Here is a 15,717-nt window from a genome sequence, read left to right as displayed (position 1 = left end):
CTACTTGTCCTACTCAATTTACGCACCCATACAAGTCATAAAGTTTTGCTGAGGAATGTAATTAAGGAAAGTAGGAAACAATACAAACGCACATACAAGCCGAGGAAAGCGAGGAGAAAGAGCGGGGTCGTATATTTTTGTTTTCCCATTACCTTTGGGGAGTCACACAATATTTACTTTGCTTTGAAATTGTTTCAAGATTCAACGATAACAGATAAAAATTAAAAATTAAAAAAAGGTTAAGGCTAACTTTAGTTTATTTGGTTAACGTCAGTTAAATGTCAATCGTTCCAATTAAATAGAATTTATACATTCAAAAGTTATTAGTTTTTTTAGTTATTTCACCCAATTCTCCTAAAATAGATATAGTTATATTTTTATTTTGATTTAGATTTATATGAAGGAAAATTCTACCGTGTTTATACATGTTTTCAGCATAATATGCTGACTTCGTGTGACAATACTAAAGAACGACACGTAGGGGATGGAAATGGTTGTGAGACAGAGCGGAATAGGAAAAGCATTCGTTCTGCGATTAAGAATAATTATACAGTAATTAGTTTTATAATTAGGTGTTAGGCTAATGGGCCATTGATTTATGGGCTAGAAACATGTATTTTGAAATGTATATAAGGGCCATAAAGGATAATTTATTGGGTTTTTATTTTATTTAACATTACCAATGAATGTGGCATGAAGGGAATTATTATTGTTATATTGATTCATGATTATGATGAAAATATAAAAGTTAGTAAGAGAGTTCGGTTTAGTTTAATTTAATAGGCATATCATGAAATGTGGGATGACAATCAGTTTTTGTTTTAGATGAAATCATTGATTTTCCAGAATAGAAAGAGTATTTTTTAAAGTATGGTAGAAATAGAATTTTTGGTTTTTGGTTAGGGTTTACTAATAGAATTATAGTAATTAGATTAAGATCCGTAAATCAATTATACTATATATTATAATTTATAAATTTAAAAATATTATATTGTTTATAAATTAATTAGATAATATATAGATTAATATTAAATTTAAAGACTCATTTATAAAAAAATTTAGAATTTGTGTATAATTTAATATAATTATTTAAAAATAAAAAATAAATAAAAATAAACAACAATAATAACAAAAGTTTTGTGAAGTTGGTCTCTTTTTAAATATAACTCATATATTTTCTAATACCTTTATATAATAATTTTTTTTATATACTTTATTCTAAGAAGTTATGTTTATTTTTATTTATTTTCATGAATATTTTTTATAAATAAATTATCTAAATTTTAAAAATAAATTATATTTGTTTGTTGATATTTTTGAGTAGATGGTGGTTTATAGTGTAATTTTTGAAGTATTTTTTTAGTGTATTTATATATTTTATTTTTTTGAAAAAAAAGAGAAAGAAAAATTAATTAAAAATGAGAGGAAGCAGTAGTTTGAAGTGCAGTGGTTCTCATTAGTTTGTATTTTTCAGCTAGCCACTTGAGATTTTTTAAGAACTTTTTTTATTTTATTTTTTTGGGACCTTTTTTATTTTTTCATTTACTTTTAACCAACATCAAACAACCCACCACATGTACAAATCAATCAAAATGAAAACAATGGAATCACTCCACAGATTTCGTAGTCTCATACGCACATTTATCCTTAACTCCACGCGTCAGTATCTTGACATGACAACACATGTAAGCATGTGATGCTTATAACCATCATCAGCATCATAGAATCTCCCTTATATGAATTGTGATAGATGGTCAAGATTTATATAGAGGGAGTGTTCTATAAACAACTTCATCCACTTATCAAAAAAATAAACAACTTCATCCAAATCTCCATATAAAAAGACTGTATTTATATTTAATTAATTTAAATTTCAATTCTTGACTGCTGCTATGGCCATCACTATTAGAAAGGTATTCATTTTAACAACTAGATTGAATGTGTTTTTGTAGTTTAACACCCTGTGTTTGAAAAATTTTAGATAACAAATCGTGCCTTATACTTTTTTATAGAACTATTAGGATTGGGCTTCAGTTTAAATACCCATTTACATCCTACTATCTTCTTTTTCACAAGTAGTTTGGTAAGAATCTAAGTTTTATTCTTTTCCAAAATAGAAAGTTCAATGTTAATTGCTTCTTTTCAGTTCGAATCTAGAACAGCTTCATCATAGGTCTTAGGTTCTAAATACATGGATGTAGCTAATGTAACTGATTTGTGTTTTAAAGAGAGGAAATTATATGACAATACCTGAAAAAGAGAAGATATTTGCTCTTTGGTGATGAGTTGGAGTTAGATGAGCCATTAGAGGATGCAAGCATACAATGGAAGTCTCTTAGGTATGAAAGGGGCCTTCTTTTCCTTTCTGACCTTCTAAGAGTATGCTGCTGTTCATGATGACTGATGAGCACTAAAAAATAGATTCAAACTTAAGGTATCTGTTTGTGATCCTCCAATAGTGTCAACAGTTATTTCACTACGGATTTCAAATTGATTTGGAGTTTCATGAGGTGCAATGTATGGTGAGGAGTGATGAGATAAGTGAGGTAATGCTTGGGTGGATTGGATATTTCTGATGAAACATCAAGTAATGCATTGTGTGTTAATATGTCAAAAAGGTCTGTTCCAGTCCAGTCCAGCAGGGACCACGGATCCACCTATGGATCCTCGACCAGACGAGCATTCGACCCGCGCCCAAGGGTGACGCGCGTGCCACCTCATGACCTGCTAAGAACCGGGACAACTTGCAGAAGCTTCTAGACGGGTGGGACCAAGATAATGGGCCCACCCGAGTACGGAGTATAAGAGGGAAGGGACCTACCCCCTTCCCAGAGGTACGCCACTTTTTTACCCTATTTAGCAGCCTTTTCATACAGACACTAATTTGAGCGTCAGAGCGTCCTTGCAGGTGGCCCCACCCGCTGACCCATCAACCACTTGGACGATCATCTCTTTCTCGTAGCTCGCGCCCAGGTCCAGATCCTCTATCACACTCAGTTGCTCCAACCTCAACTTCAATCGAACCACCATTCACCTGAACAACCGAACATGGTCAATCTGTGCAAATGAATGTGAATGCATTAGTGTGGGTGCTGGATGTGAAATGGAAAAATATTCTCATAAAAGATTATATTTCTAAAAATGAAGATTTCTCTGGTTGAAAGATCATACATGAGGTATCCTTTTACACCAATTTTGTGTCCAAGATGTACACACTTCTTTGCTCTTTTATATAATTTAGTTCTATGAGCTATCAAAGTAAATGCATATGCAAGACACCCAAAAACTTTCAAATATTTAATTGATGGTAATTTGTTTTTCAAAATTTGATTTGGTGATGCATTTTGTCACAAAGTACTTGGTAATCTATTTATAATGTGCACTGCATGTGCAGTAGCATAGTTCCAAAACTTCTTTGGTGTTATAGAATGAAACGTTAGCGCTCTTGTCACTTCAAGTATTGATATTTTTGTTCTACAACTCCATTTTGTTGAGGTGTTTCAACACAAGTAGTTTTATGCATGGTGCACGAATTGTGAATCACACTTTTCATAACTCGTACCACTGACCAGCAAGTGCACTGGGTCGTCCAAGTAATACCTTACGTGAGTAAGGGTCGATCCCATGGAGATTGTTGGTTTGAAGCAAGCTATGGTTATCTTGCAACTCTTAGTTAGGATATTAATTTGTGGTTATCAATTGACTTACAAATGAACAAGAGAGCATGAATTAAAGGTTACTTGTTATGCAGTAATGGAGAATATGTTGGGGTTTTGGAGATGCTTTGTCTTCTGAATTTCAGCTTTTCTCTCGTATTCCTCTTCCCTCATGCATGCAAAAGTGCAAAGTTCCTTCCATGGCAAGCTGTGTGTTGGTGGATCACCGTTGTCAATGGCTACCATCCATCCTTTCAGTAAAAATGGTCCACGTGCGCTGTCACTACACGGCTAATCATCTGTCGGTTCCCACTCATGCTGAAATAGGATCCATTGATCCTTTTGCGTCTGTCACTACGCCCAACACTCGTGAGTTTGAAGCTCGTCACAGCCATCCAATCCCAGAATCCTACTCGGAATACCACAGGCAAGGTTTAGACTTTCCGGATTCTCATGAATGCCGCCATCAATCTAGCTTATACCACAAAGATTCTGATTAAGGAATCTAAGAGATACTCATTCAATCTGATGTAGAACGGAGGTGGTTGTCAGACACACATTCATGGATTGAGGAAGGTAATGAGTGTCACGGATCATCACCTTCTCTATAATTAAGCGCGAATGAATATCTTAGATAGGAACACGCATGTTTGAATGGAAAACAGAAATAATTGCATTACTTCATCGAAACACAGCAGAGCTCCTCACCCCCAACAATGGAGTTTAGAGACTCATGCCGTCAGAGATTACAAAGTTCAGATCTAAAATGTCATGAGATACAAAATAAGTCTCACCAAGTTGTTTAAATACTAAACTAGTAACCTAGGTTTACAGAAAATGAGTAAACTAAGATGGATAGTGCAAAAATCTACTTCTGGGGTCCACTTGGTGTGTGCTGGGGCTGAGACTTAAGCTTCTCAGGTGCCTGGGCTGTTTTTGGAGTTGAACGCCAGGTTGTAACCTATTTCTGGCGTTGAACTCTAACTTGTAACTTGTTTCTGGCGCTGAACGCCAGACTGCAACATGGAACTGGCGTTGAACGCCAGTTTACGTCGTCTATCCTTGAAAAAAGTATGGACTATTATATATTGATGAAAATCCCTGGATGTCTACTTTCCAACCCAATTGGAAGCGTACCAATTGGACTCCTGTAGCTCCAGAAAATCCATTTCCGAGTGTTGAGAGGTCAGAATCCAACAGCATCAGCAGTCCTTTTTCAGCCTGAATCAGATTTTTGCTCAGCTCCCTCAATTTCAGCCAGAAAATACCTAAAATTTTAGAAAAACACACAAACTCATAGTAAATTCCAGAAATATGAATTTTGCTTAAAAACTAATGAAAATATACTAAAAACTAACCAAATCATACTAAAAACTATATGAAATTAACCCCAAAAAGCGTATAAAATATCCGCTCATCACAACACCAAACTTAAACTGTTGCTTGTCCCCAAGCAACTAGACAAATAAAATAGAATACAAATAAGTCACGAAGCAATAATATCTCAGAGTTCTTGAGTGAAGCTCAGATTCTAATTAGATGAGCGGGACTAGTAGCTTTTTGCTTCCGAACAGTTTTGGCATCTCACTCTATCCATTGAAGCTCAGAATGATTGGCATCTATAGGAACTCATAATTCAGATAATGTTATTGATTCTCCTAGTTCAGTATGTTGATTCTTGAACACAGCTACTTTATGAGTCTTGGCCGTGGCTCTAAGCACTTTGTTTTCCAGTATTACCACCGGATACATAAATGCCACAGACACATAATTGGGTGAACCTTTTCAAATTGTGACTCAGCTTTGCTAAAGTCCCCAATTAGAGGTGTCCAGAGTTCTTAAGCACACTCTTCTTTTTGCTTTGGACCTTGACTTTAACCGCTCAGTCTCAAGTTTTCACTTGACACCTTCACGCCACAAGCACATGGTTAGGGACAGCTTGGTTTAGCCGCTTAGACCAGGATTTGATTCCCTTAGGTCCTCCTATCCACTGATGCTCAAAGCCTTGGATCCTTTTTATTACCCTTGCCTTTTGGTTTTAAAGGCTATTGGCTTTTTCTGCTTGCTTTTTTTTTTTTTTTTGCAAGCTTTGTATTCATTGCTTTTTCTTGCTTCAAGAATCATTTTTATGATTTTTCAGACTATCAATAACATGTCTCATGTTCATCATTCTTTCAAGAGCCAACATATTTAACATTCAAGAACATCAAATTCCAAAAACATATGCTCTGTTCAGGCATTCATTCAGAAGGCAGAAAGCATTGCCACCACATGTAAACAATTAGAATTTGTTTTATTAAGAATTCGAAAAAATATTGCCTCCTTATTCTAAAGAAAATCTTCTATTTTATTCATGTTTAATGATGATGAGAAAAATAAATTATAGCTTAATTGGAGATAAAATCACTACTAATTACTACTATAACTTCTAAGGTAAAACTCAAATAAGAACAATTATCACAGAGTTAAGGCAAAGATTAGAACTCAACAACCTTGAAGTTGGGATGTGGATGTTCCTCTGGTCTGTGGGGTGCTTGGTCCTTCAAGAGATAACTTCTGACGCTTCAGTTCCTTTAAGTCACGCCCTTGCTCTTCTTGTTCCCTGAGCAGTTTGCAGAGCATACTATTTTGATTTTGCTGTTCTTCCTTTATTTGGTCCATAGATTCTTGCAACTTGGTAACAGATGCTTCAAGCTGTTCCCAATATTCAAATTGAGGGACTTCCGGGAGAAATTCTTGCGCCCTCCTCTTGATGGGCTCATCCTGCACTTGTTGTTTTTCCATTGTGGTTTTAGTGATTGGTTGCTCCACTGAGATGTACTTCGTTATTCCCATCCTTACTCTAGCATCCTTGCAGAGCATAGAGATTAGGCTTGGATAAGCCAACCTGGCATCCTTGGAGTTCTTGTTTGCAAGTATGTAAAATTCAGATGGAATCAGTTGATGAACTTCCACTTCTTTTCCCAACATAATGCAATAGATCATCACTGCTCTTTTAACGGTGACTTCAGAACGGTTGCTAGTGGGCAATATAGAACGCCTAATGAAGTCCAGCCATCCTCTGGCGACTGGGTTGAGATCTTCTCTCTTGAGTTGATTTGGGACACCCTTGCTGCTGGTGGTCCACCTGGCTCCAGGGATGCATATATCCTCTAGAATCTTGTCCAGGCCTTTGTTTGTTCTCATCATTCTCTTATTAAAGGAGTCTGGATCATCTTTCAGCTGAGGTAGCTTAAAGATCTCCCTGATTTTGTCAGGGTGGATGTGAACAATCTTTCCTCTGACCAAAGTCCGATAGTCATAGAGGGCAACTCCAGATATTCTCTGCCTGTCTATTTGCCACAGATTAGCATAGAACTCCTGAACCATATTCCTTCCCACTTTTGTTTCAGGATTAGCTAGGATTTCCCAGTTCCTGTTTCGAATCTGCTCTTGGATCTCCGGATATTCATCTTCTTTCAGATCAAACTTGACTTCCGGGATCATTGATCTTAGACCCATTATTTTGTAGTAATGGTCTGAATGTTCTTTGGTTAAGAACTTCCCTTGATTCCAAAGTGGTTTTGGAATACTCTCTTTCTTGCCTCTTGGAGTGGGTTGTTTTCCTTTAGGAGCCATGATCTTAGTGGGTATGGTTTAGTGATCACGGATAAACACACCAAACTTAGAGGTTTGCTTGTCCTCAAGCAAAAGAAAAGAAAGGAGAGGGATAGAAGGAGAGCTAGTGTCGAAAGGTGGATGAGAGGAGGGAGGTCAAATGTGGCTTTAAAAGGGAGGGGGTGGGTTTCGAAATTTTTAAAAAGATAAGATAGAAGATATGATTTATAAAAAATAAGTATGATATGAAAATATGTGATTTAAAATTGAAAAGATATGAAAGATATTTGAAAAAGATAAATTTGGATTTTGAAAAAGATAATGTGGAGATTTGAAAAAGATATTGATGAGTTGAAAAGATTTTAGAAGGAAAAGAGATAGATTTGTTTTGGAAAATTTGAAAAAGAGTTGGATTGGATTGAAAAAGAATTTGTGTTTATGGATTAAGATACATTTGATATTTTTAAAGTAGGGTTTTTAGAAATTAGGGTTTTTAGAAATTAGGGTTTGTAACATGTTTATCCAAGAAATCATGAATTGAAACATGAAAATTTAAAATTAAAATAAAAAAATGTGAAAAAAAAAACGAATTTACCTCCTCCCCACCATCCTAGCGTTAAACGCCCAAATGCTGCATGTTTTGGGCGTTTAACGCCCAAATGCTGCTTCTCCTGGGCGTTCAACGCCCAGCTGTTGCTTCTTTCTGGCGTTGAACGCCAGGAACTCCTTTGTCACTGGGCGTTTTTTCTGAACGCCCAGGATGCTGTCAATCTGGCGTTAAACGCCCAGAAGCTGCTTCTTTCTGGCGTTTAACGCCCAGATGGCTATCATTACTGGCGTTTTCTTGCCAGTGAGCTCTTTTTCTCTGTTTTGATTGCTGAATCCTTCTGTAACCCTGTGAACATATGCAATTGACTTCTTACCTTATTAATAGTGAACTTTATATAAACAAATAAAATCATGAATAGGGCAAAACAACAGAAAAAGTTTTTCCAATGGCTGGGTTGCCTCCCAGCAAGCGCTTCTTTATTGTCTTTAGCTGGACCTTGCTGAGCTTTTAATCTAGCCTTATCCTTGAGCACTCTTGCTCAACATTACCTTCAAGATAGTGTTTGATTCTCTGTCCATTAACAATGAACTTCTTATCAGAATCAATGTCTTGAAGCTCCACATAACCATATGGTGATACACTTGTAATCACATATGGTCCCCTCCACCGAGATTTCAGTTTCCCAGGGAATAGCCTGAGCCTAGAGTTAAACAACAAAACTTTTTGTCCTGGTTCAAAGACTCTTGATGACAGCTTTCTGTCATGCCATCTTTTCGATTTTTCCTTATAAAGCTTGGCATTTTCAAAAGCAGTGAGTCTAAATTCCTCTAGCTCATTTAGCTGGAGTAATATTTTTTCTCCGGCTAATTTGACATCAAAGTTCAGGAATCTGGTTGCCCAGTAGGCCTTATGTTCCAGTTCCGTGGGCATATGACAGGCCTTACCATATACAAGCTGGTATGGAGAGGTCCCTATAGGAGTTTTGAATGCTGTTCTGTAAGCCCACAGAGTATCATCCAAGCCTCTTGCCCAAACCTTTCTACGGGTACTTACAGTCCGTTCGAGGATTCTTTTTAGTTCTCTATTAGAAACTTCAGCTTGCCCATTTGTCTGTGGATGATATGGAGTGGCCACCTTGTGGCTAATCCCATACCGGACCATGGCAGAGTAAAACTGTTTGTTGTAGAAGTGAGTGCCCCTATCACTGATTAGTACTCTAGGGACACCAAACCTGCTGAAGATATATTTCTGGAGGAACTTCAGCACTGTCTTAGTATCATTAGTTGGGTGTGGCAATGGCCTCTACCCATTTTGATACATAATCGACTGCCACCAGAATATAAGTGTTTGAGTATGATGGTGGAAAAGGTCCCATGAAGTCGATTCCCCATATATCAAACAACTCAATCTCCAAGATCCCTTGTTGAGGCATGGCGTAACCATGAGGCAGATTACCAGCTCTTTGGCAGCTGTCACAGTTATGTACAAACTCTCGGGAATATCTATATAGGGTAGGCCAGTAGAAGCCACATTGGAGGACTTTGGTGGCTGTTCGCTCACCTCCGAAATGGCCTCCATATTGTGATCCATGACAATGCCATAAGATCCTCTGTGCTTCTTCTCTAGGCACACACCTACGAATTATTCCGTCTGCACATCTCTTAAAGAGATAGGGTTCATCCCACAAGTAGTACTTTGCATCAGTAATTAATTTTTTCTTTTGTTGCCTGCTGTACTCCTTGGGTATGAACCTTGCAGCTTTATAGTTTGCAATGTCTGCAAACCATGGTGTTTCCTGAATGGCAAACAAATGCTCATCCGGAAAGGTTTCAGAGATTTCAAGAGAGGGGAATGACATCCCTTCTACTGGCTCTATCCGGGACAGATGATCAGCCACTTGGTTCTCTGTTCCTTTTCTGTCTCTTATTTCTATATCAAACTCTTGCAGAAGCAACACCCATCTTATGAGCCTGGGTTTTGAATCCTGCTTTGTGAGTAGATATTTAAGAGCAGCATGGTCAGTGTACACAATCACTTTTGATCCTACTAAGTATGATCTAAACTTGTCAATGGCATAGACCACTGTAAGTAATTCCTTTTCTGTGGTTGTGTAATTTTTCTGGGCATCATTTAAAATACGGCTAGCATAATAAATGACATGCAGAAGCTTGTCATGCCTCTGCCCCAGTACTACACCAATGGCGTGATCACTGGCATCACACATTAATTCGAATGGTAATGTCCAGTCTAGTGCAGAGATAACTAGTGCTGTGACCAGCTTAGCTTTCAGAGTTTCAAACGCCTACAGGCACTCTGTGTCAAACACAAATGGCATGTCAACAGCTAGCAGGTTGCTTAGAGGTTTTGTAATTTTTGAAAAATCCTTTATAAACCTCCTATAGAATCCTGCATGCCCCAGAAAGCTTCTGATTGCCTTAACATTGGCAGGTGGACGTAATTTTTCAATTACTTCTATTTTAGCTTGATCCACCTCTATTCCCTTGTTTGAAATTTTATGTCCAAGGACAATCCCTTCAGTCACCATAAAGTGACATTTTTCCCAGTTTAAAACCAGGTTAGTCTCTTGGCATCTTTTCAAAACCAGTGTCAGGTGATCAAGACAGGAGCTGAATGAGTCTCCATATACTGAGAAGTCATCCATGAAGACTTCCAGAAAATTTTCCACCATATCAGAGAAAATAGAGAGCATGCATCTCTGAAAGGTTGCAGGCGCATTACACAGCCCAAATGGCATCCTTCTGTAAGCAAACACTCCAGATGGACATGTGAATGCTGTTTTCTCTTGATCCTGGGGATCTACTACAATTTGGTTGTAGCCTGAATATCCATCCAAAAAACAGTAATAATCATGACATGCTAGTCTTTCTAGCATCTGGTCTATGAATGGTAAAGGAAAATAATCCTTTCTGGTGGCTGTATTGAGCCTTCTGTAGTCAATACACATGCGCCACCCTGTAACTGTTCTTGTAGGAACCAGTTCATTTTTTTCATTATGAACCACTGTCATGCCTCTCTTTTTGGGGACAACTTGGACAGGGCTCACCCAGGGGCTATCAGAAATAGGATAAATAATCCCAGCCTCCAGTAATTTGGTGACCTTTTTCTGCACCACTTCCTTCATGGCTGGATTTAGCCGCCTCTGTGGTTGAACCACTGGCTTAGCATTGTCCTCCAATAAGATCTTGTGCATGCATCTAGCTGGGCTTATGCCCTTAAGGTCACCTATGGACCACCCAAGAGCTGTCTTGTGTGTCCTTAGCACTTGAATTAGTGCTTCCTCTTCCTGTGGATTTAAAGCAGAGCTTATGATCACTGGAAAAGTGTCACCTTCTCCCAGAAATGCATATTTCAGGGATGGTGGTAATGGTTTGAGCTCAGGTTTAGGAGGTTTTTCTTCTTCCTGAGAAAATTTCAGAGGCTCTTTCAATTCCTCTGAATCCTCAAGATCAGGATGAACATCTTTAAAGATATCTTCCAACTCTGATTTGAGACTCTCAGCCATGTTGATCTCCTCTACCAAAGAGTCAATAAGATCAACTTTCATGCAGTTTTTTGGTGTGTCTGGATGCTGCATGGCATTGACAGCATTCAACTTAAACTCATCCTCATTGACTCTCAGGGTGACTTTCCCCTTTTGGACATCAATGAGAGTTCGTCCAGTTGCTAGGAAAGGTCTTCCTAGGATGAGAGTAGCACTCTTGTGCTCCTCCATTTCCAGCACTACAAAGTCAGTGGGAAAGGCGAATGGCCTAACCCTGACAACCATGTCCTCAATCACGCCTGATGGGTATTTAATGGAGCCATCAGCAAGTTGGAGACATATCCGGGTTGGTTTGACTTCTTCAGTTAAACCAAGCTTTCTGATAGTGGATGCAGGTATTAGATTGATGCTTGCTCCAAGATCACATAAAGCTGTCTTGGTGCAATTACCCTCTAGTGTGCATGGTATCAGAAAGCTCCCGGGATCCTTAAGCTTTTCTGGGAAGCTTTTCAGAATGACTGCACTACATTCTTCAGTGAGGAGAACTCTTTCAGTTTCTCTCCAATCCTTCTTATGACTCAAGATCTCTTTCATGAACTTGGCATAAGAAGGTATTTGCTCAAGTGCCTCTGCAAATGGAATCTTTATTTCAAGAGTCGGAAGATAGTCTGCAAAGCGAGTAAATTGCTTATCCTGCTTCTCTTTGTGGAGTTTTTGAGGATAAGGCATCTTGGCTTTGTATTCCTCAACCTTAGTTCCTGCAGGTTTACTTCCTACAGAGGTGGTTGGGGAAGCCTTTTTTGAGGGGTTGTTATCAGCACTGGTGTGTATCTGATCCCTCACTGGCATTTGATTGCCAGAGTCAGAAGCTGGAGTGGCGTTGGACACCAACTCCTCACCTGTTCCTGGCGTCTGAACGCCAAAACTGTGCTTCTTTTGGGCGTCCAATGCCAATTCCTTGCTTGTTTCTGGCGTTGAACGCCAGGACTGAGCATGGTTTGGGCGTTCAACGCCAGCTTTCCACCCAATTTCTGGCGTTTGATTGCCAGAATTATTCCTCTCCGGGCTCTTACTGTCCTCAGATGGATTTTGGGTAGTTTGCTCATTTCTTAGCTTCCTGCTACCTTGAGGTGGGGCATCTAATATTTTCCGACTTCTCAATTGAACTGCTTGGCACTCTTCTGTTATTTGTTTTGACAGCTGCTGCTTTGTTTGCTTTAATTGTACTTCCATATTTATATTAGCCATTCTTGTCTCTTGTAGTCTCTCCTTGAATTTGGCTAACTGTTTTGTTAGAAAATCTAATTGCTGATTGAATTCAGTGGCTTGTTCTGCAGGACTGAGTTCAGCAGTTACTGTTCTAGCCTCTTCTTTCATGGAAGGTTCACTGCTTAGGTACAGATGCTGATTTCTGGCAACTGTATCAATGAGCTCTTGAGCTTCTTCAATTGTCTTTCTCATGTGAATAGATCCACCAGCTGAGTAATCTAGAGAAATATGAGCCCTTTCTGTAAGCCCATAATAGAAGATGTCTAACTGAACCCACTCTGAAAATATTTCAGAGGGGCACTTTCTTAGCATCTCTCTGTATCTCTCCCATGCATCATAAAGAGATTCATTATCTCCTTGTTTAAAGCCTTGGATGTCCAGCCTTAGCTGTGTCATCCGTTTTGGAGGAAAGTATTGATTCAGAAATTTTTCTGTCAGCTGTTTCCATGTCTTTATGCTAGCCTTAGGTTGGTTATTTAACCACCTCTTAGCTTGGTCTTTTACAGCAAATGAAAACAGTAATAGTCTGTAGACATCCTGATCTAGTTCCTTATCATGGACTGTGTCAGCAATTTGTAAAAACTGTGCCAGAAACTCTGTAGGTTCTTCATGTGGAAGACCGGAATACTGGCAACTTTGCTGCACCATGATAATGAGCTGAGGATTCAGCTCAAAGCTACTGACTCCAATGGAGGGTATACTGATACTACTCCCATATGAAGCAGTAGTGGGGCTAGCATATGACCCTAGAGTCCTTCTGGACTGTTCATTTCCACTTAGATCCATGATGGAGAAAGGGAGATGATGTAAAATAGAGAAAAAATATTTTTATTTATCTATTTATTTATTTATTTCGAAAATAAAATAAACTAAAATAAAATAAATAAAGATGGGTGAAGATTTTCGAAAAATGAAGAGAGAGAAAGCAGAAAAATGGTTAGGAAGTTTTGAAAAAGATATGATTGAAAGGATTTGATTGGAAAAGATATGATTTGAAAAAGATATGATTTTTAAATTTGATGACTAATTTAATGCTAATTTTTCGAAAATTATGAGTGGAATGAAGAAAAGATATTTTTTTGATTTTTGAATTTTATGATGAAAGAGAAAAACACATAAAAGACACACAACTTAAATTTTTTGGATCTAATGCTCCTTGTTTTCGAAAATTTTGGAGGGAAAACACCAATGAATACCAAACTTAAAAATTTTAAGATCAAAACACAAGGAGGACTCAAAAACACTTCAAAGAATCACAAGAACAACAAGAAAATGAAGGTAGAACACCAAACTTAAAATTTTTAGAAAACCAAAATAAAATTTTCGAAAACCAAAGAAAAATCAACAAGAAAACACCAAACTTAAAGTTTGGCACAAGATTTAATAGAAAAATTATTTTTGAAAAAAGAATTTAAAAAGAAGATACCCAATTACCAAGAACATAGACCAACGCTCTAGCCAATTGGGCAGTAAATGTAACACTTGTTTTGAAGAAGTATTTTTAATAACTAAGAATAATTTTTTTTCTTTTTTTTTTGAAAACTAATATTTTGAAGAGGCACACGAAAAATAAGAAAAGAAACAGAATAAGAAAAACTAAAGATCAAACAAGAAAAATAAACAAGAACAACTTGAAGATGAAGGAAGAACAAAGAACACAAATTTCGAAAATTTTAAAAGAAATTTTTTTTTCCTAATCTAAGCAAAAAAATAAACCGTCAGTTGTCCAAACTCGAACAATCCCCGGCAACGGCTCCAAAAACTTGGTGCACGAATTGTGAATCACACTTTTCACAACTCGTACCACTGACCAGCAAGTGCACTGGGTCGTCCAAGTAATACCTTACGTGAGTAAGGGTCGATCCCACGGAGATTGTTGGTTTGAAGCAAGCTATGGTTATCTTGCAACTCTTAGTTAGGATATTAATTTGTGGTTATCAGTTGACTTGCAAATGAACAAGAGAGCATGAATTAAAGGTTACTTGTTATGCAGTAATGGAGAATATGTTGGGGTTTTGGAGATGCTTTGTCTTCTGAATTTCAGCTTTTCTCTTGTATTCCTCTTCCCTCATGCATGCAAAAGTGCAAAATTCCTTCCATGGCAAGCTGTGTGTTGGTGGATCACCATTGTCAATGGCTACCATCCATCCTCTCAGTGAAAAGGGTCCACGTGCGCTGTCACTACACGGCTAATCATCTGTCGGTTCCCACTCATGCTGGAATAGGATCCATTGATCCTTTTGCGTCTGTCACTACGTCCAACACTCGCGAGTTTAAAGCTCGTCACAGCCATCCAATCCCAGAATCCTACTCGGAATACCACAGACAAGGTTTAGACTTTCCAGAGTCTCATGAATGCCGCCATCAATCTAGCTTATACCACAAAGATTCTGATTAAGGAATCTAAGAGATACTCATTCAATCTAATGTAGAACGGAGGTGGTTGTCAGACACACGTTCATAGATTGAGGAAGGTAATGAGTGTCACGGATTATCACCTTCTCTATAATTAAGCACGAATGAATATCTTAGATAGGAACACGCATGTTTGAATGGAAAACAGAAATAGTTGCATTACTTCATCGAAACACAGCAGAGCTCCTCACTCCCAACAATGGAGTTTAGAGACTCATGCCGTCAGAGATTACAAAGTTCAGATCTAAAATGTCATGAGATACAAAATAAGTCTCACCAAGTTGTTTAAATACTGAACTAGTAACCTAGGTTTACAGAAAATGAGTAAACTAAGATGGATAGTGCAAAAATCCACTTCTGGAGCCCACTTGGTGTGTGCTGGGGCTGAGACTTAAGCTTCTCACGTGCCTGGGCTGTTTCTGGAGTTGAACGCCAGGTTGTAACCTGTTTCTGGCGTTGAACTCCAACTTGTAACTTGTTTCTGGCGCTGAACGCCAGACTGCAACATGGAACTGGCGTTCGTTGTCTATCCTTGAGAAAAGTATGGACTATTATATATTACTGGAAAGCCCTGGATGTCTACTTTCCAACCCAATTGGAAGCGTGTCAATTGGACTTCTGTAGCTCCAGAAAATCCATTCCGAGTGTTGAGAGGTCAGAATCCAACAGCATTAGCAGTCCTTTTTCAGCCTGAATCAGATTTTTGCTCAGCTCCCTCAATTTCAGCC

This window comes from Arachis hypogaea, chromosome 16 (genome assembly GCF_003086295.3).
Source record: "Arachis hypogaea cultivar Tifrunner chromosome 16, arahy.Tifrunner.gnm2.J5K5, whole genome shotgun sequence".
Taxonomy (NCBI): Eukaryota; Viridiplantae; Streptophyta; class Magnoliopsida; order Fabales; family Fabaceae; genus Arachis; species Arachis hypogaea.
This window is presented reverse-complemented; position numbering follows the sequence as displayed.